This window comes from Bufo gargarizans, unplaced genomic scaffold (assembly GCF_014858855.1).
Source record: "Bufo gargarizans isolate SCDJY-AF-19 unplaced genomic scaffold, ASM1485885v1 original_scaffold_1160_pilon, whole genome shotgun sequence".
Classification (NCBI taxonomy): Eukaryota; Metazoa; Chordata; class Amphibia; order Anura; family Bufonidae; genus Bufo; species Bufo gargarizans.
Window position 1 is genome coordinate 222,852 of NW_025334261.1, and position 21,404 is coordinate 244,255.

Genomic DNA, 21,404 nt, shown 5'->3' on the forward strand with positions numbered 1-21,404 from the left:
ATAGATAAAATGTTGATAAATTATGGAAATAATATAATTGTTTTCAATAATATTCTTCCTATCTCTGCTCCTGACACACAGAAGGTATTGCTGAACAGATGTCACAAGTCACTGCAGACACCCTCTATCGAAAAAGTATTGCAAAGTATGGGGGGAAAAAAAAATTTGCTGGATATATTATATTGCTGCCAGCCTGCCACCACACACAATAGTCCTTAAAAGGACTTTTGGGTCTTTGAAACGTTTTTCTATTGAATATATTGCGATCACACTCCCCTTTGTAGATGGTAATGTTGGTACCCAGTGTAGGAAGGCCAAAGTGGTGTTGAATAGGTAACAATATCCCTGGAGATGTTGTGTAGCACTTTTGTCACGGTGCTCCTACCTGAATACGGTTGGATCCCAGATGTGGTCGACCGAAGCAGTACAAAAGGGGATGAAGAACTTGGATGGGGTAGAACAAAGTTGAGTCCAGACTTGGTAAAAATTGAACAGTCGCTATTACTTGGCATAAAAGGTAATCCATACAGTTTCCAGACTTTATCGTGGTTTCCAATAGTTTTCAGCAGGCAAAAGACAGGCAAATACTTCTGAAAAAAAACTTAGTTCTGCTGTGCTGTAGCAGAGGGAGAGAGAGAATGGACAATCCAGTCCATTCCCTGCTAATAGCACTGCCAAGTGTTGCTGACACCTTGTGGCAACCTGGCACATTACATGAACATAACAATTACTTGGAGTAAATATGCACATTATCAGAAGATGACATAAATTACATTGGACGACAGGTATTAGCACATAGGAAATGGTAGCAAGGTGTCAAAAGGAGTGGTAATGGCACTCTGGGTCATTACATATATACCTGTACACACTTCTTCTTTTATTCCTTGTATCTGACATATCAATACACTGCTTTATATACTATATATCTGTACATACAGCGTCTATTATACCTCGTACCTGACGTAACGGTACTCTATGTGTATACTATGTGTCAGGTATAATAGATTCAGTAGGTACAGATATATGTGGACAGTCATATATTATGGTCACTGTGTGAGGTACATGAGGTTTTGGGGCTTGTAATTAAGGTTACGGTCAGGGTTAGGGCACATAAAGAGAATAGGGGAGGGCAGTCTATACTTACCTGTTCCGGCACAATCCCACAATGCAGCGATGCAGACCTGGCCTCCTCTGGCGGGTCTGCTCCTGTGGAATGTTGCATGCGACGCGAGTGCTTGCACACCCTACCTCACATCGATGCTCCGGGAATAGGATGGCAGGGAACCAGTGGTTCACTTGTCCCGCCAGCACTTCTGCATGGTTACTTGTACCTGCATCCAGTGGACACAGATACAATTGAGTTCAGGGGCTGCACAGAAACCGGCCGCCTTGAACATTTACCAGCCCAGGGGGGTATGTGTACCCTTACCCCCCGGCCCAGCTCGCCCCTGTGGTAGATATTGTTTACTGCGGTATATTGACTGCTGGTAGATATTGGTATGTGCGGTATATTCACTGCTGGTAGGTATTGGTGTGTACAGTATATTGACTGCTGGTAGATATTGGTATGTGCGGTATATTCACTGCTGGTAGATGTTGGTATGTACAGTATATTGACTGCTGGTAGATATTGGTATGTGCTGTATATTCACTGCTGGTAGATATTGGTGTGTACAGTATATTGACTGCTGGTAGATATTGGTATGTGCGGTATATTCACTGCTGGTAGATGTTGGTGTGTACAGTATATTGACTGCTGGTAGATATTGGTATGTGCTGTATATTCACTGCTGGTAGGTATTGGTGTGTACAGTATATTGACTGCTGGTAGATATTGGTATGTGCTGTATATTCACTGCTGGTAGGTATTGGTGTGTGCAGTATACTGACTGTTGGTAGATATCGGTATGTGCTGTATATTGAATGCTTGAACATAGTGGTGTATGTGGTACATTGACTGCTTGTAGATATTAGTATGTGCGGTATATTGACTGCTGGAATATATTGGCATATTGGCATGTGTAGTATATTTGTAGTGTCCCACTAGGTAGGAGTGGGCACTACACAAGGGTCAATTGGGTAGCGTGTACTTCTACTCACAAGGGACAGTGATATTGTATTGATCAATGCATTTAATGTAATTTACTGTGTGTTTTACATGCAATGGTTTTCCCTGTTATATGCTTTGCAGGCCTAGTGGGGTGTAATTTAGCATTCCAGACACTAGAGGGAGATAGGGAGCCCCTAGTATAAATGTCCAGGCCCAGACAGGGAGTGGTCAGGTCATAGTCAGGAGTCTGTGGAGACAGAAGTGAGAAGGCACCAGCCCAAGATATGCTGAGGGCCTCCTCCTGACATGCAGCTGGATAGTCCTGGTTCCTAGCTGCACCAGGAGGCTAGATGGAGTACAGCCTGCTTGGAGACCGTAGTATATTCCAGGGGACTAGAGGAGTTACCTCGTCAGCCTGAAGCTCCTGAGGCTAAGGATAGCTCGGTTGAGACACCCCAGTGGTAGGACAGCACCTCCTGGGAGCGACCTGCAGTCACCTGTCAGCGGAAGCAGAGAGATACAGCTAGGAAGCAAAGGTATTTGTAACCTTAAGCAAGCGCTAATACTGGAGGAAGGAATTCTTACCAAGGATTTAAGCCAGCAAATAGGCATCCGGGCCTTGGGATCCAGCCAGCTAGAATAGCTGTGGGGATAGAGCAGCATAGCACTGCCAAGCATTAATTATATACCCTCCACGTATCTTGCAAGATTGCAACCTGCTGTGATATAAACCTGCTGTGCTTTTGGAACTGTAAAGGACTGTATTAACCTCTTCTGTACTTGATGTATAAAGTTGGACTGTTAAGTAAAGCAACGTTTGGTTCACTATACCACCTGTGTACCTCACTTATTCCAACTATAAACCGTTGTGCCACCGTCACAGGCACTGGCGTCACGAACCTTAAAGGGACCTTGCCCCAGGCACTCAAAATACCCGTAACATCCAGGGCACCTCATCCACCATCAGGCCTGGTCCCTACATACAGAGTGTGCCCCAGAGGAACCGTGTCTACCTCTCCTTCACTGCCACATGCCTGCCCAGGGTTCTCCAATACAGTGAGCAACCCTCGTTTGCCCATAACTGTGACCTCACTTCGCTATACCCTGCAGGTCTGGCGTGTTGCATATTCTGTGCTGTAAGATATTAGTATGTATAGTATATTCACTGCTGGTAGATATTAGTATGTATAGTATATTCACTGCTGGTAGATATTAGTATGTATAGTATATTCACTGCTGGTAGATATTAGTATGTATAGTATATTCACTGCTGGTAGATATTAGTATGTATAGTATATTCACTGCTGGTAGATATTAGTATGTATAGTATATTCACTGCTGGTAGATATTGGTATGTGCTGTATATTCACTGCTGGTAGATATTGGTATGTAAATACAAAGGAATGTCGCACTAAAATGAGAAGGGGATCCAAAAGGGGTGCACCCACTAACAGACAGCACCCAGTCTGATAAAGAGGATAAATATAAGAAATTGAAGTGGGGCACTCACTAAAAGTATAGGGATCTTGAATTTATTAAGACAATAGAAGTACAATAAGCGCAATAAAATATCAATGTTACAATAAAAGACGAGGCTGAAGTAGGTTTCTTATTCGGCAGTTTCTTATACATTACTATGACAAATAAACCTTTTTTCCTCTTATTCCTCTGCAGTAAATCTGTTTTTTTCTACATTAATGTTAAATATTATTTGTGAACAATCAGATTAATAAATAAAAATCTATATTATTGGTGTTTTTACTTAAAAAAACGATAGTGAAAAATGGATGAAAAAATATGCATTTTGAATAAGTAACTGAGGAATTTAAGGGGTTAAACGCCGTTGGGCCACTAATCAAAGGGTTAAAATATAAAGAGTAAGGGCCCCTCCATAACACCCAACTGTACCCAGCCTGGCCCAAACTGTGGATTGGCAAGAAAACAGGTGCCAACCTTGCCAACTATATACATTTTCAACATTTTGAATAAGTAACTGAGGAATTTAAAAGGTTAAACGCCGTTGGGCCACTGATCTAAGGGTGGAAATATAAAGAGTAAAGACCCCTCCATAATACCCAACTGTACCCAGCCTGGCCCAAACTGTGGATTGGCAAGGAAACAGGTGCCAACCTTGAAAACTATATACATTTTCAACATTTTGAATAAGCAACTGAGTAATTTAAGGGGTTAAACGCCATTGGGCCACTGATCTAAGGGTGGAAAAATAAAGAGTAAGGACCCCTCCATAACACCCAACTGTACCCAGCCTGGCCCAAACTGTGGATTGGCAAGAAAACAGGTGCCAACCTTGCCAACTATATACATTTTCAGCATTTTGAATAAGTAACTGAGGAATTTAAGGGGTTAAACGCCGTTGGGCCACTGATCTAAGGGTGGAAATATAAAGAGTAAGGACCCCTCCATAATACCCAACTGTACCCAGCCTGGCCCAAACTGTGGATTGGCAAGAAAACAGGTGCCAACCTTGCCAACTATATACATTTTCAGCATTTTGAATAAGTAACTGAGGAATATAAGGGATTAAACGCTGTTGGGCCACTAATCTAAGGGTGGAAATATAAAGAGTAAGGACCCCTCTATAATACCCAACTGTATCCAGCCTGGCCCAAACTGTGGATTGGCATTAAAATAGGTGCCAACCTTGCCAACTATATACATTTTCAGCATTTTGAATAAGTAACTGAGGAATATAAGGGATTAAACGCTGTTGGGTCACTGATCTAAGGGTGGAAATATAAAGAGTAAGGACCCCTCTATAATACCCAACTGTATCCAGCCTGGCCCAAACTGTGTATTGGCATTAAAATAGGTGCCAACCTTGCCAACTATATCAATTTTCAGCATTTTGAATAAGTAACTGAGGAATATAAGGGATTAAACGCCGTTGGGCCACTAATCTAAGGGTGGAAATATAAAGAGTAAGGACCCCTCTATAACACCCAACTGTACCCAGCCTGGCCCAAACTGTGGATTGGCAGGAAAACAGGTGCCAACCTTGCCAACTATATACATTTTCAGCATTTTGAATAAGTAACTGAGGAATTTAAGGGGTTAAATGCTATTGGGCCACTGATCTAAGGGTAGAAATACAAATAGTAAGGACCCCTCCATAATATCCAACTGTATCCAGCCTGGCCCAAACTGTGGATTGGCAGGAAAACAGGTGCCAACCTTGCCAACTATATCAATTTTCAGCATTTTGAATAAGTAACTGAGGAATATAAGGGGTTAAACGCTGTTGGGCCACTAATCTAAGGGTGTAAATATATAGAGTAAGGGCCCCTCCATAATACCCAAATGTACCCAGCCTGGCCCAAACTGTGGGTTGGCAGGAAAACTGGTGCCAACCTTGCCAACTATATACATTTTCAGCATTTTGAATAAGTAACTGAGGAATATAAGGGGTTAAACGCTGTTGGGCCACTAATCTAAGGGTGTAAATATATAGAGTAAGGGCCCCTCCATAATACCCAAATGTACCCAGCCTGGCCCAAACTGTGGGTTGGCAGGAAAACTGGTGCCAACCTTGCCAACTATATACATTTTCAGCATTTTGAATAAGTAACTGAGGAATTTAAGGGGTTAAATGCTGTTGGGCCACTGATCTAAGGGTAGAAATACAAAGAGTAAGGACCCCTCCATAATACCCAACTGTACCAAACCTGGCCCAAACTGTGGATTGGCAGGAAAACAGGTGCCAACCTTGCCAACTATATACATTTTCAGCATTTTGAATAAGTAACTGAGGAATATAAGGGGTTAAACGCTGTTGGGCCACTGATCTAAGGGTGGAAATATAAAGAATAAGGACCCCTCTATAATACCCAACTGTATCCAGCCTGGCCCAAACGCTGAAATTCCTCAGTGTGAATGGGTCTCGCGGAGTTAACACTGATGCTCACCATGCAGAATTAAACTCCTGGGATTCAGCAGTGTGAACATACTCTAAATAGACTAACCCATTTGTGTTTGTTTTTTCTTCTCATTTCAAATCTGTGCATCCTGTGGATTACTTCAGATTCAGTGGACTACAGTGACTAGCGTTTTTTTTGGTTTAATAATAATAAAATTGTTAACGAGGGCTTGTTAGAATGTTTTGTTTTTAGAATTTTTTTTTTTTTTTTTTTATTTACTTTAAAGAGTCCATTACTAAGCCAGGGCTTAGAGTTAGCCACAAAAACAGCTAGCGCTAACCCCCAATTATTACCCCGGTACCCAATGCCCAGAACTAGTACCAGAGCGCCAAAAATGCCCTCCTTAGCCTAGGCGGTACCAGGCTGCCGTTATTAGGCTGGGGAGAAGTTGTAACAATGGTCCTTGCCCACCCTGGTAACTCTAAGCCCCCGTTTAGTAATGGACTCCATCTATAAGACAGCTTCCACTACTAAGCCCGTAAAGTAATAAAAAAGAAAAAAAAACATATTTAAAACTTTTTATTTCAAAAAACAATCCCCCACAAGCTCTCATTAACCATTTTATTAACAAAAAACAAAAAAATAATAAAATAATGCTGCTCATCAATGTAGTCCACCAACTGAAGTAATCCACAGAATACACAGATCTGAAATGAGAAGAAAGAAACGCCAGAGAAAAATAGGTTAGTACATTTATTGTCACCTGTCTGCACATCTCCCACCTGTGCAGCACAACTACTACTCCTTAGAGTAAGGACATGCTGGGAGATGTAGTCATCCGCCCGCACATCTTCTACCCGAGGAACACAACTACAAAGTCCTGAGACTTTTTGTGCAACTTTTAAAAATGCTGTCAAAAGCAATTTTTTTAAGCTAGGTCTGACCTTGCTGATACTGGCGACTTTTTAAAAGGGTTTTGCCACTAGTTTGAATTTTGCACTTGATAAATTCCTGACCACAGCAAAGTGAAAACTGAAAATTTTTAAAGTTAAGGCTGATTGGTTCTTTATGCTTACCCACAAAAGTCACACAAAAAACGGCACATTTCACTTATGTAAGAAAAAAAAAAAAAATACTCTAAATCCATTGTTAAATGTCCCTCATTGAGTTCTTGACATGGAGATTTTTCTCCTTTCCAAAGGAGTAACAAAGGTCTCTTTTATAGGGTGACAACAAGCAATATTTTCTAACAATACAAAATGGCTTCAGGGGCCGGGCACTACCACAGCCGCGCTCATGCCTGAGTGGAATGGTGGGTGTTGGGGCTGTACAGCGCAGGGGCCGGGCACTACCACAGCCGCGCTCATGCCTGAGTGGAATGGTGGGTGTTGGGGCTGTACAGCGCAGGGGCCGGGCACTACCACAGCCGCGCTCATGCCTGAGTGGAATGGTGGGTGTTGGGGCTGTACAGCGCAGGGGCCGGGCACTACCACAGCCGCGCTCATGCCTGAGTGGAATGGTGGGTGTTGGGGCTGTACAGCGCAGGGGCCGGGCACTACCACAGCCGCGCTCATGCCTGAGTGGAATGGTGGGTGTTGGGGCTGTACAGCACAGGGGCCGGGCGCTACCACAGCCGCGCTCATGCCTGAGTGGAATGGTGGGTGTTGGGGCTGTACAGCGCAGGGGCCGGGCACTACCACAGCCGCGCTCATGCCTGAGTGGAATGGTGGGTGTTGGGGCTGTACAGCACAGGGGCCGGGCACTACCACAGCCGCGCTCATGCCTGAGTGGAATGGTGGGTGTTGGGGCTGTACAGCGCAGGCAGATTTCACACTCAATGAAAATTTCTCCTTGTGTAATACAAAGATGCCCTTCCACACCAAAAAATATTAGCACTTGATTTTTGGACACTACCTTTTTGGATATAATATAGGGGCCATTATTCTTCTAATTTGTTTCCTAACGTGAGTTACCAAATGGGCTTTAACCCCTTAAAATCACCAAAATGCTGAAAATGTATATAGTTGGCAAGGTTGGCACCTGTTTTCCTGCCAATCCACAGTTTGGGCCAGGCTGGGTACAGTTGGGTATTATAGAGGGGTCCTTAATCTTTATATTTCCACCCTTAGATTAGTGGCTCAACGGCGTTTAACACCTTAAATTCCTCAGTTACTTATTCAAAATACTGAAAATGTATATAGTTGGCAAGGTTGGCACCTGTTTTCCTGCCAATCCACAGTTTGGGCCAGGCTGGGTACAGTTGGGTGTTATGGAGGGGCCCTTACTCTTTACATTTTAACCCTTTGATTAGTGGCCCAACAGCGTTTAACCCCTTAAAATCACCAGTTACTTATTCAAAATGCTGAAAATGTATATAGTTGGCAAGGTTGGCACCTGTTTTCCTGCCAATCCACAGTTTGGGCCAGGCTGGATACAGTTGGGTGTTATGGAGGGGCCCTTACTCTTTATATTTTAACCCTTTGATTAGTGGCCCAACGGCGTTTAACCCCTTAAATTCCTCAGTTACTTATTCAAAATGCTGAAAATGTATATAGTTGGCAAGGTTGGCACCTATTTTAATGCCAATCCACAGTTTGGGCCAGGCTGGAAACAGTTGGGTTTTATAGAGGGGTCCTTACTCTTTATATTTCCACCCTTAGATTAGTGGCCCAGCGGCGTTTAACCCCTTAAATTCCTCAGTTACTTATTCAAAATGCTGAAAATGTATATAGTTGGCAAGGTTGGCACCTGTTTTCCTGCCAATCGACAGTTTGGGCCAGGCTGGATACAGTTGGGTGTTATGGAGGGGCCCTTACTCTTTATATTTTATCCCTTCGATTAGTGGCCCAACGGCGTTTAACCCCTTAAATTCCTCAGTTACTTATTCAAAATGCTGAAAATGTATATAGTTGGCAAGGTAGGCACCTGTTTTCCTGCCAATCCACAGTTTGGGCCAGGCTGGATACAGTTGGTTATTATAGAGGGGTCCTTACTCTTTATATTTCCACCCTTAGATTAGTGGCCCAACAGCGTTTAACCCCTTAAATTCCTCAGTTACTTATTCAAAATGCTGAAAATGTATATAGTTGGCAAGGTTGGCACCTGTTTTCCTGCCAATCGACAGTTTGGGCCAGGCTGGATACAGTTGGGTGTTATGGAGGGGCCCTTACTCTTTATATTTTATCCCTTTGATTAGTGGCCCAACGGCGTTTAACCCCTTAAATTCCTCAGTTACTTATTCAAAATGCTGAAAATGTATATAGTTGGCAAGGTTGGCACCTGTTTTCCTGCCAATCCACAGTTTGGGCCAGGCTGGATACAGTTGGGTGTTATGGAGGGGCCCTTACTCTTTATATTTTATCCCTTTGATTAGTGGCCCAACGGCGTTTAACCCCTTAAATTCCTCAGTTACTTATTCAAAATGCTTAAAATGTATATAGTTGGCAAGGTTGGCACCTGTTTTCCTGCCAATCCACAGTTTGGGCCAGGCTGGATACAGTTGCGTCTTATGGAGGGGTCCTTACTCTGTATATTTCCACCCTTAGATTAGTGGCCCAACAGCGTTTAACCCCTTAAATTCCTCAGTTACTTATTCAAAATGCTGAAAATATATATAGTTGGCAAGGTTGGCACCTGTTTTCCTGCCAATCCACAGTTTGGGCCAGGCTGGGTACAGTTGGGTGTTATGAAGGGGTCCTTACTCTGTATATTTCCACCCTTAGATTAGTGGCCCAACAGCGTTTAACCCCTTAAAATCACCAGTTACTTATTCAAAATGCTGAAAATGTATATAGTTGGCAAGGTTGGCACCTGTTTTAATGCCAATCCACAGTTTGGGCCAGGCTGGATACAGTTGGGTATTATAGAGGGGTCCTTACTCTTTATATTTCCACCCTTAGATTAGTGGCCCAACTGCGTTTAACCCCTTAAATTCCTCAGTTACTTATTCAAAATGCTGAAAATGTATATAGTTGGCAAGGTTGGCACCTGTTTTCCTGCCAATCCACAGTTTGGGCCAGGCTGGGTACAGTTGGGTGTTATGGAGGGGCCCTTACTCTTTATATTTTAACCCTTTGATTAGTGGCCCAACGGCGTTTAACCCATTATATTCCTCAGTTACTTATTCAAAATGCATATTTTTTCATCCATTTTTCACTATCGTTTTTTTCAGTAAAAACACCAATAATGTAGATTTTTTTTTATTAATCTGATTGTTCACAAATAATATTTAACATTTATGTAGAAAAAAACAGATTTACTGCAGAGGAATAAGAGGAAAAAAGGTTTATTTGTCATAGTAATGTATAAGAAACTGCCGAATAAGAAACCTACTTCAGTGAATAAGAAACTGGACGAATAAGAAACCAACTTCAGCCTCGTCAATAAAAGTGAGTGAATGAAATACGGTACTATCGATGATAGGCAATAAATATAACAACAATAGAGTGTAATAAAAAAGGATTAAATACAAGACTAGTTAAATAAATAAATTGATAAAGATCCCGATGGATATGGTTAAAAATGTTGAGTTCATATATCAACTATGGAAGCATTCACTAGTTGAATCCTGAAGAAAAATTCCATGTATAATAATCCGCTCCTACAACCAGTCTTTGAGTGATTTTCTCAAGCAAGAGGGATCAGAGTCCCAAGCGTATGCAGCTAACGAATTATATTAGATATCAGTTTGGCTGCTAATACGCACAGCGGCGTCCCGCTGTAGTGATGCGATCGCTTATGAGTGGGGTATACAAGTGCTTACCCGAGGCTTCTGGATAGTAATTCCTCGACACGGTGTGTTGGTATACTACTCCGGTCTCAAGGATTGATGTCTTGTTTCAAATTTGGCGCCAGTTGAAAAGTTTGTTGCACGCGGTTTAGGTTACCTGCGTGGTGCAACACCGATGATTCCGGTAATTGCTCTGGCCCACAGATGATAACTTCCAGGCTTCTCGGACTTGCAGACCCACTTTCTCCTGGTGGGGGGAAGGATACCAGACGCGTTTCGGGGATTTACAAAGCAGACCCCTTCCTCAGTGGTTCACTGAGATATTGGTATGTGCTGTATATTCACTGCTGGTAGATATTGGTGTGTTTATTCACTGCCGGTATATATTTATGTGTGTGGTATATTCAGTTGGCTACTTGGCTTTTTACCTTTGGGGGTTGGGGCACCATTTCAATTTTAGCCTCAGGAAGCTGAAAAGCTAGAATCTGCCCTGCAACATCTAACCTCACGGGCACCCCAGCTACCACCAAAAAATATATAATAAATAAGAAAATCCATATAAAAACTACATATTTTTTCAATGGCAAAAACTTTCAAAAATAAAATCTCTTCCACGTGGTATTACCGCATCCATAACGAACCACACTACACAATTATCATGTAATTTATCCCATACAGAGAATGTTGCAAAAAACAAAAAAAAACCTCAATGGCAGTATTGCTGATTTTTCCTACCCCCCTCCCAGATAGTTAGGGCTTTTGTACATGGGCGAATCCATTGCGGGAATCACGCTCGTGTGTGAGTGTGATTGACAGGAGCGGCGCAGGCATTATACTGATTTATAATGCTGTGTGCCTCTGCTTGACCTTCCTTCTACAATATGATCCTGTAGCAATAAGGTCATACAGAGGCACAAAGCATTATAAATCAGTATCATGCCTGCGCTCCTGCAAGTCCAGAACGGAGGGTCACGCTCACACACAGGGCGTGATTCCCACAATTGACTCGCTCAGTTTGAAGCAGCCCTTAAAGGGAACCTGTCACCTCCAAGTGATATAAAACTGCCAGCATTACCTTATAGCAGCCCCCAGTCTGTTATTGATCATGTGTGTGAGCCAGAAATTCGATAATCCATACTTGAGAAAAACAATTTTTTAATCTCCATGAGCGATATGTTTCCTGTGAGCTTGAAGTCAAGGGGGCAGCGGCCTCCTTGCTTCAAGTCAAGTAAAGCCCGCCTCTTACCCGTCCCCTCTTGACTGTGATTTACATATTTTCTATTCGTTTGGATCGGGCAAGTCTGGCGCCTGCGCGGTGCGCCCCTTGTGACTACATAATTCCGTCTCGGGGTTCTGCAGTCAGCCGGGCATAATTTTCTCACTGCCCATGCACCGGCAAGAATCAGTGTGAGTGATCGCGCCGGCGAGGTATATTCACAGCACGAGCGTGATCACTGGCTTGAGTTCTTCTGCTCCTGCAACCAGTGATCACGCTTGCGCTGTGAATATACCTCGCTGGCGCGAGCACACACTGATTCTTGCTGCCGTGCGCACAGAGAAAATTATGCCCGGCTGACTGCGGGAGCCGGAGGCGGGATCGTGCTGTCACAATGGGCGCACCGCGCAGGCGCCAGACTTGCGCGATCCGAAGGAACAGAAAATATATAAATCAAAGTCAAGAGGGGACGGGTAAGAGGCGGGCTTTGCTTGACTTCAAGCTCACAGGAAACAGAGCGCTCATGGAGATTAAAAAAGCGTTTTTCTCAAGTATGGATTATCGAACCTCTGGCTCACACACATGATCAATAACAGACTGGGGGCTGCTATAAGGTAATGCTGGCAGTTTTATATCACTTTTGGAGGTGACAGGTTCCCTTTAATAAAAGTTAATCAGTAAGTTATGTGTAACCGCAAAATGATAACATTAAAAACTAGAACTTGTCCTGCAAAATGCAGGCCCCCATATGGCTACATCAACAGAAAAATAATAAAGTTATAGTTCTTGAAAGAAAAAAAAAAAGAAAAAAAAAGATTGCTTGGTCTGTAACAGTCTGGTCACTAAGTGGTTAATGGTGATGTAACAATTGCAGCTGCTTCTGAGGATGATGTCACAACAGAGTTCTAGTCCTAAAGTTCCCATAGATGATTTATTCCCATTTTGCGCTAGATAGTTGATCGGTGTGTATCCTATCGCTCGCTATTTTTTGGCTATTTCTTTGCTTTCTGGAAATAACATCTGGACCAGGACGTTACTGTCTGACTGACAGGTAAGGCGCAGCATTTATCCGCTATAATGTCATTAGGTATAACTCTGTAGGTTACTATACGAGGTGTATACTCTCTCTGAGTCTTATATATGGCCAGATTGACTCTGGACACAAGTGATACCGTTTCTAATCACACCGATACCTCACCACAGCTGTACGCGGGAGGACTTCTCTTCATCCGGATTATCAGCAGTTGGGCTGTGATTCAGGAAAATGTCTTATAAACTGCCAAGTCCAAACTGGACCAGTGGAGCTTGTGACATATTTCCTCATTGTAGATACAGATTTCTCTAATTAATTCCTCCTCGAAACTGTGTTGGTCAATAATGTGGCAATGGAAGTTGGAGTTCGCCATTTTCATTAAAATAATAAAAAAACATTGTAAAGCTGAATGTAGACTCTGATGTGTGAACTAGACCTGAAAGAGGAGCAGTCAGCAGGACCAATCCAGGTATAATCCAGACATGCACAGTAAGTAGAGGTGTCCTTGAAATAATAGGGCCCTATAGCAAAACTCAGAATTGGTCCCCCTTCCCCCAAAGTACAATCATTGTAACTAGCCTCTATATTCTCATTGGAAAACTGGCATAAATGATAAATCTACCAGGGCGGGTGGCCCTGTTCTCACCATGCCAACCGTCACTACATTTAGTCGCAATGGCGTTTAAACAATGGCAAACCCACAGTTTGCCTTTTTTTTTAACTAGCTTCTGGCATAAGGACCATTGTAAATGACCCCCGATGTGCTAAGCTTTCCTCCTCTTCAGCCTCTCCTTACTCCATTCCCTGGAGGAAGCATCTGGAGGAGGACAGGGACAGGATGCCCAGGGGCAGGAACGTACAATATGTTCTCCTGATCCGGCAGCTGCTGGTCTAGTGTTACTGTGTCAATGCCATGGGGTGAATTTAGGTCAGAAAACCGTCATTGCCATTCAGCCCAGCCTGGCCCACTGACCTCAGGGTCCCCATAGGGACTGTGTGGTCTGCCTCCATTGATGGTACTAACCCACTGGTAGTAAGCATTTCATCAGCAGGAAAACCTAGTGAAGTGCACGGGGCAAGCGGTGATAATAGAGAGAACAATGTTTTTGTGGGCCTTACAGGGCCAGGCCAGAGGACAAGGGCCTAGGGTCTGCCCCTCGGTGCACTGAAGTCCTAATTTGCATATTGATTCAAAATGACCAAATCTCTGGATCGGAGCAGCAGGTTTTAAGATATCGTTTTAATCAACAGGAGTAACACTTCCAGGCAGTATGCCTGTTTGATAGGGTTGATCCTGCAGACAGGTGTTTAACCCCTTCCCAAGTGAGACGAGCGGGCGCATAGGCACTGGGGGACTTCTGTTTTCTACAGCAGACACCAAGGGCTAATGTCTGCGATCGGTGATAAGATCGAACGCAGGAAATTAACCCTCAGATGCGGTGACCATGGCATCTGGGGACTAAAAATCCGGGGAGCGCTGTGTGTGGCGGTCTAAGTCCTCCTGAACGATTCGATGCTGTATTTTACAATATTCACATGATGACCTCAAATAAAACACAGGAGGTCAAACACATGGGTATATATGGTTCTATCTATAGGTCAGTCACGGATGGAAACGTTTATTGGGGGCAGTGAGTCCAGTGACAAAGGAATGTATAGAAGTCATTCATTTTCATTTTCCGTGAATTTCAATCACAGATGGGGTCAATAAAGGGGCCACATTTCCATGTGCTGGTGATCGGCGTCCACATTGTAATGGGTAGTTATAGCTGAAGCTGCATCTCCTATAGATTGCTGCTTCCACCATTTCTGATGATGTCATCGGGTCGGTCATTTACCACAGTTATGGCCATTTACAGGGACAGATTGTCAGACCAGTTATCGGGAGTGTGTGCTAAATGTGTTTTGTAAAAATGCTGCCGATTGAGCGATGCCACATTTATGCCACACAAGTCATCAGCGTCTGTCAGCAGCACAGCTCTGTGTGTGACCAGGGATCTGCCACCGACAGATAATGAATCTGTATGGGGATGAGCGATGGTGGTAATGATTGTTCACCCCCATACACAGGGAGGATTGCTGCTTGTAAGGCTACTTTCACACTGGTGTTTTGGCTTTCCGTTTGTGGGATCCGTTCAGGGCTCTCACCAGCGGCCCAAAACGGATCAGTTTTGCCCTAATGCATTCTGAATGGAAAAGGATCCGCTCAGAATGCATCAGTTTGCCTCCGTTCAGTCTCCATTCTGCTGTCCATCTGATGAAACTGAGCCAAACGGATCAGTCCTGACACACAATGTAAGTCAATGGGGACGGATCCGTTTTCTATGACACAATCTGGCACAATAGAAAACGGATCCGTCCTCTATTGACTTTCAATGGTATTCAAGACAGATCCGTCTTGGCTATGTTAATTAAAGATAATACAGATCCGTTCTGAACGGATGCAGACGTTTGTATTATCTGAACGGATCCGTCTGTGCAGATCCATGACTGATCCGCACCAAACGCGAGTGTGAAAGTAGCCTAACTGCAGCTGAACCAGAGGGCAGATTATTGCTGCTGGATGATGGTCGGGAAATATTTGCTTCTTCCTTTGTTTTAGCCTTTTTTAGTTTTGCATATGGCGTCTTTATTTTAGTTCACTGTTTGAATACTTTATAATATATGAATAATTCTTTATTTTCTTAGTTATTATGAAGACTTTAAGAAGTCTGAATTTTTCCACTGAGGTAAACTGCTTTATCTTACCCTTCTGTCTATGTACTAGTGGCTTATATACCGTGTCTGTGTATAATCCGCACATCTCTGGTATATACCGTAACCATACAATACCTACAGAAAACACATGGATGCCCAGATCATTCAGAGTCCAAACGATCATAAAGTATCAAAAAATCTTTATTTAATGTCATACTAATAAAATGCTAAAAAACATACATAGAGGTCCACATTGCAAGGTGACCTGCATAAGAGGGACCACTGGAGTGAGGCTAGCGATGAGACATTAGATGTATACATAGACCAGCATAGACTAATGGCATGTCAATACCTTACTACATTTCATAGGATCAAAGTTTAAAATAGCATGTAGATACCTTCATAAGTTATATACAGTCAACCGATGCGATCAAAGCGGTAACAGAGGCGGAAAAGCCTAAAGCAGTGACTCGCATATATAGAACAATAATATACCAATTGCTTATCTAATACATCTCTGCAACACCAGTGTCCCTCACTTATCCACTGCGTTTCGCCCAATGGCTTCGTCAGGGGAATGGCTTCAAAGCGCAGCCACTATACAACGTGCGGCGCTGTGCTTGGTACGCTGTAAGGAGGCGGCAGCACTCAATATAGCGCAGCGGCCACTTCAAACAGTTGACCGATGGAGGTGCTGGGAGATGGACCCTCACCAATCAGATGTTAATGTCCTGTCGGATAGGCCATCAATATCGAACTCTCGAGAAACCGCTTTAAGATTCTGGTTAGGAAGTTTTTCATTATTTACTATAGTAAGGGATTAGTTAATGAGGTATTATGGTGACATGTTGGCCGGGACATGCAGCAATGTTCCTGCTAGATTATCCATTCGTCCTATTTCTATCTATGGATCATTAGATGGTAAAATGATCAATATCAAACTCTCGAGAAAAAAAACTTTAAGATCCTGGTTACTATGTTTTTTATTTTCTATAATACAGGTCCTTCTCCAAAAATTAGCATATTGTGATAAAGTTCATTATTTTCTGTAATGTACTGATAAACATTAGACTTTCATATATTTTAGATTCATTACACACCAACTGAAGTAGTTCAAGCCTTTTATTGTTTTAATATTGATGATTTTGGCATACAGCTCATGAAAACCCAAATTTCCTATCTAAAAAAATTAGCATATTTCATCCGACCAATAAAAGAAAAGTGTTTTTAATACAAAAAAAGTCAACCTTCAAATAATTATGTTCAGTTATGCACTCAATACTTGGTCGGGAATCCTTTTGCAGAAATGACTGCTTCAATGCGGCGTGGCATGGAGGCAATCAGCCTGTGGCACTGCTGAGGTGTTATGGAGGCCCAGGATGCTTCGATAGCGGCCTTAAGCTCATCCAGAGTGTTGGGTCTTGCGTCTCTCAACTTTCTCTTCCCAATATCCCACAGATTCTCTATGGGGTTCAGGTCAGGAGAGTTGGCAGGCCAATTGAGCCCAGTAATACCATGGTCAGTAAACCATTTACCAGTGGTGTTGGCACTGTGAGCAGGTGCCAGGTCGTGCTGAAAAATTACATCTTCATCTCCATAAAGCTTTTCAGCAGATGGAAGCATGAAGTGCTCCAAAATCTCCTGATAGCTAGCTGCATTGACCCTGCCCTTGATAAAACACAGTGGACCAACACCAGCAGCTGACATGGCACCCCAGACCATCACTGACTGTGGGTACTTGACACTGGACTTCAGGCATTTTGGCATTTCCCTCTCCCCAGTCTTCCTCCAGACTCTGGCACCTTGATTTCCGAATGACATGCAACAGTCCAGTGCTGCTTCTCTGTAGCCCAGGTCAGGCGCTTCTGCCGCTGTTTCTGGTTCAAAAGTGGCTTGACCTGGGGAATGCGGCACCTGTAGCCCATTTCCTGCACACGCCTGTACACGGGGGCTCTGGATGTTTCTACTCCAGACTCAGTCCACTGCTTCCGCAGGTCCCCCAAGGTCTGGAATCGGTCCTTCTCCACAATCTTCCTCAGGGTCCGGTCACCTCTTCTCGTTGTGCAGCGTTTTCTGCCACACTTTTTCCTTCCCACAGACTTCCCACTGAGGTGCCTTGATACAGCACTCTGGGAACAGCCTATTCGTTCAGAAATTTCTTTCTGTGTCTTACCCTCTTGCTTGAGGGTGTCAATGATGGCCTTCTGGACAGCAGTCAGGTCGGCAGTCTTAGGCTACTTTCACACTTGCGGCAGTGTGATCCGGCGGGCAGTTCCGTCGTTGGAACTGGCCGCCGGATCCGCCGATCTGCTGCTGACTGAAAGCATTTGTGAGACGGATCCGGATGCGGATCCGTCTCACAAATGCATTGCAAGGACGGATCCGTCTCTCCACTTGTCATGCGGACCGACGGATCCGTCTTGTACATTTTTCTCATTTTTACCGATCTGCGCATGCGCATGCCGGAACGACGGATCCGGCATTCCGGTATTCTGAATGCCGGATCCGGCGCTAATACATTCCTATGGGAAAAAATGCCGGCATTCAGGCAAGTCTTCAGTTTTTTTCGCCGGAGAGAAAACCGTAGCATGCTGCGGTTTTCTCTTTTGCCTGATCAGTCAAAACGACTGAACTGAAGACATCCTGATGCAAACTGAACGGATTACTCTCCATTCAGAATGCATGGGGATAAAACTGATCAGTTATTTTCCGGTATAGAGCCCCTGTGACGGAACTCTATGCCGGAAAAAAAAAACACTAGTGTGAAAGTGCCCTAACCCATGATTGCGGTTTTGAGTAATGAACCAGGCTGGGAGTTTCTAAAAGCCTCAGGAATCTTTTGCAGGTGTTTAGAGTTAATTAGTTGATTCAGATGATTAGGTTAATAGCTCGTTTAGAGAACCTTTTCATGATATGCAAATTTTTTGAGATAGGAATTTGGGGTTTTCATGAGCTGTATGCCAAAATCATCAACATTAAAACAATAAAAGGCTTGAACTACTTCAGTTGTGTGTAATGAATCTAAAATATATGAAAGTCTAATGTTTATCAGTACATTACAGAAAATAATGAACTGTATCACAATATGCTAATATTTTTAGAAGGACCTGTACAGTATTAGTTATTATCTATATGTTTAATGGTTTAGCAGGATCCGGTATTGTATGTACTGCCCTCTCTATAACATCTCTTCTACACCAGCCCTCTGTAATGTTCATGTGTCACATGGGACAAACTACAGGAGTGTTTTCTGATTTTTGCCTCTTCTCCTCTGTCTTCACTATAGGACGATATGACGAGGTCTTCACCTCCGATGTCCTCAACAAGTGAGACCAGCATCCACAATTATGCTGAGGTATTTTCTATAGATATTCAGTTGTGAAGACTTCTATAAAATGTTATAGTTACCTACTGTACTGTGTCTGGAAGAAGCAGCCATGATTTTCTAATCTCATACACGTTGTATCCCACATAAGTCATTTACGTTTCTTCTTTATCCTTCCGTTACTAATACTGACACCATACTCAGAAATGGTCATTTTTATATCATATTCTTTCATCTTGTCTTCACAGATTATGACAGAATTCCCTGAACTACCAGGCTACTGGTTTGAATGTAGAGTGGAGGTTAGATTTATTTTGTCTTCCATTTTACTCCAGCAGAGATCCGGATGCTTTCCGGCATCTATGCCATGAATCGTCCAGACAAAATCACAGGCATCCGGTGGTAGATGGTCGTATCCGACAATGCCCGATACTGTGATACCGATAGAATTAGCAGAACATGAAATGCCGGTCATAGTGAACACCACTTTATAACTGATAAGAATTATCTTCTAAGAAGGGGCTCAAGGGATTTACCAGACCCCCGTATGTGTCTGTGTTATTAAAGGGTGGAGAAGAATATCTGATGTAAAACTTTTATACTTATGGATTACACTCACCGCTAATTTTATTTCAGGTTCCCCCTAAAGTAACATCTCAGCTCTCACACTTTTATGACTCTGAGGTATTTCTATTTATTGATATATTAATAGATATTAGATCTAATTATCTACCGATCTATCTATCATCTATCTGTCTGCCTTAGACTATTCTGTCTTTCTTTGCTCTTATTTTCATGTTTGATATTCAATACATTTGCTAAATGCAGCGCCCAAGGGCCGATTGGGTCCCAGTGTTTAGAAATGGAGAGTGGTGCTGTGGCCTTTATAGTTTGTGTCACGGTGCTCCTACCTGAATACTGTCGGTCCTTGGAGTTAGGCTCCGTAGCAACAAAGGAGTTGTAGTTGGTGGAATAAGTAGAGTCCAGACTTGGTAAACTTCAACGGTTGTTACTTGAATAAACGTGCAATAAACTTGTGTCCTCCAGACAATACTCGATCTTTCTCTTGGCTCCAGCAGGCTAAGGGTAAAATAGCAGGTAAACTTGTATACTTTGCTTTATGTCTCTAGTTACTGGACTTTGTAGAGGTTCTGGTACCGTTAAGTGGGGTGTCTTTTGGCTGTTGACCCTCTCATTATACTGTTTTTGAACTGCAAGGAGTCAGGGAGCTTACCAAAATCTGCTCCTCCTAGAAGACTTCTGCTGCAGGAGGGAACAACGTTCCGCTCACTGCTTCATGTCTGGTTCCTTGGCCTCTCAATTCAACTCCCCACAGCTTCCTGCAACTCCTCCCTTGGTAGGAAACAGGACTAGCTCACTTCTGCCTAAAAGGAGGAAGAATGGGATGGTAAGTTCCATTCTGTCCAAAGGTACTCTCTGCTAGTGATGGATGAACAACGTCCGGGACATTCACTTTAATGGCAGGCGAACCTGAAAAACCTTTAGGTCATATTTGTAGCCAGAAAACACTTACTAGAAGTGCACAAATAGTCCCACAACATGTACAGTGATATACCAGAGGGGGATCATTGGCAAAAATTTCCCCCAAAAATATGTATTTTAATTAGGGGCCATTTTTATGCGTATTAAAGGGAAACTCTCAAAAATGTGCCCTGTTGGAGCATAGAAATGTTTTATTTTTGGCCACGGGAGTACGGTCCCCAACAATTAGGCATTCACCTCACAGAAAAGAACTTGTCATTATGTGGCTGGAGGTAAATTAGTCTCAATTGGCTGTCCTGTCCTATCTGATGGATGTGTCATGGGTCAAAGTTCGGTGCAATGCAAAAGAATATGGCGCCCGCGAACATTGCATATGTTCAAATGTTCGGCGGATTCTTTGCTAGCCATTAGAGACAGTAGCTAGGTGTAGGAATGGTAGTGCCCCCTCTACTTACATTGTGGCCTAGGAATGAGATGAATGCAACGGTTCTTTAAAATAAACCTATGGAATTAATTCTTATCTAAATTGTTTTTCTAGTCCCTCTTTCCAGGTTGAGAGGCGGCGGTGCTTGTACTTGGCCTCTCTCTGTCATAGATTATGGGAGATATATATGGAAACAGTCATAAACAAGAGACCTCTTATCAGAATCTATTATTAATATGGGAAAAAGTTGAATTTGAGTATTATGGCGAAATGTTGGCCGGGACATGCAGCAATGTTCCTGCTAGATTATCCATTCGTCCTATTTCTATCTATGGATCATTAGATGGTAAAATGATCAATATCAAACTCTCGAAAAACCCCTTTAAGATTCTGGTTACTATGTTTTTTATTTTCTATAATACGGGATTAGTTATTATCTATATGTTTAACGGTTTAGCAGGATCCGGTATTGTATGTACTGCCCTCTCTATAACATCTCTTCTACACCAGCTCTCTGTAATGTTCATGTGTCACATGTGACAAATTACAGGA

At 43.0% G+C, this 21,404-nt stretch overlaps 1 long non-coding RNA gene across 1 annotated transcript; it reads left to right on the top strand.

Annotated features, from left to right (window-relative positions):
• Positions 1-12,437: 12,437 nt before the first annotated feature.
• LOC122923020 lies at positions 12,438-18,948 on the top strand. Its single transcript, XR_006387225.1, has 3 exons — positions 12,438-12,484; positions 15,592-15,632; positions 18,887-18,948. It is a non-coding gene; the product is annotated as an uncharacterized LOC122923020 (long non-coding RNA).
• The last annotated feature ends 2,456 nt before the right edge of the window (positions 18,949-21,404 follow it).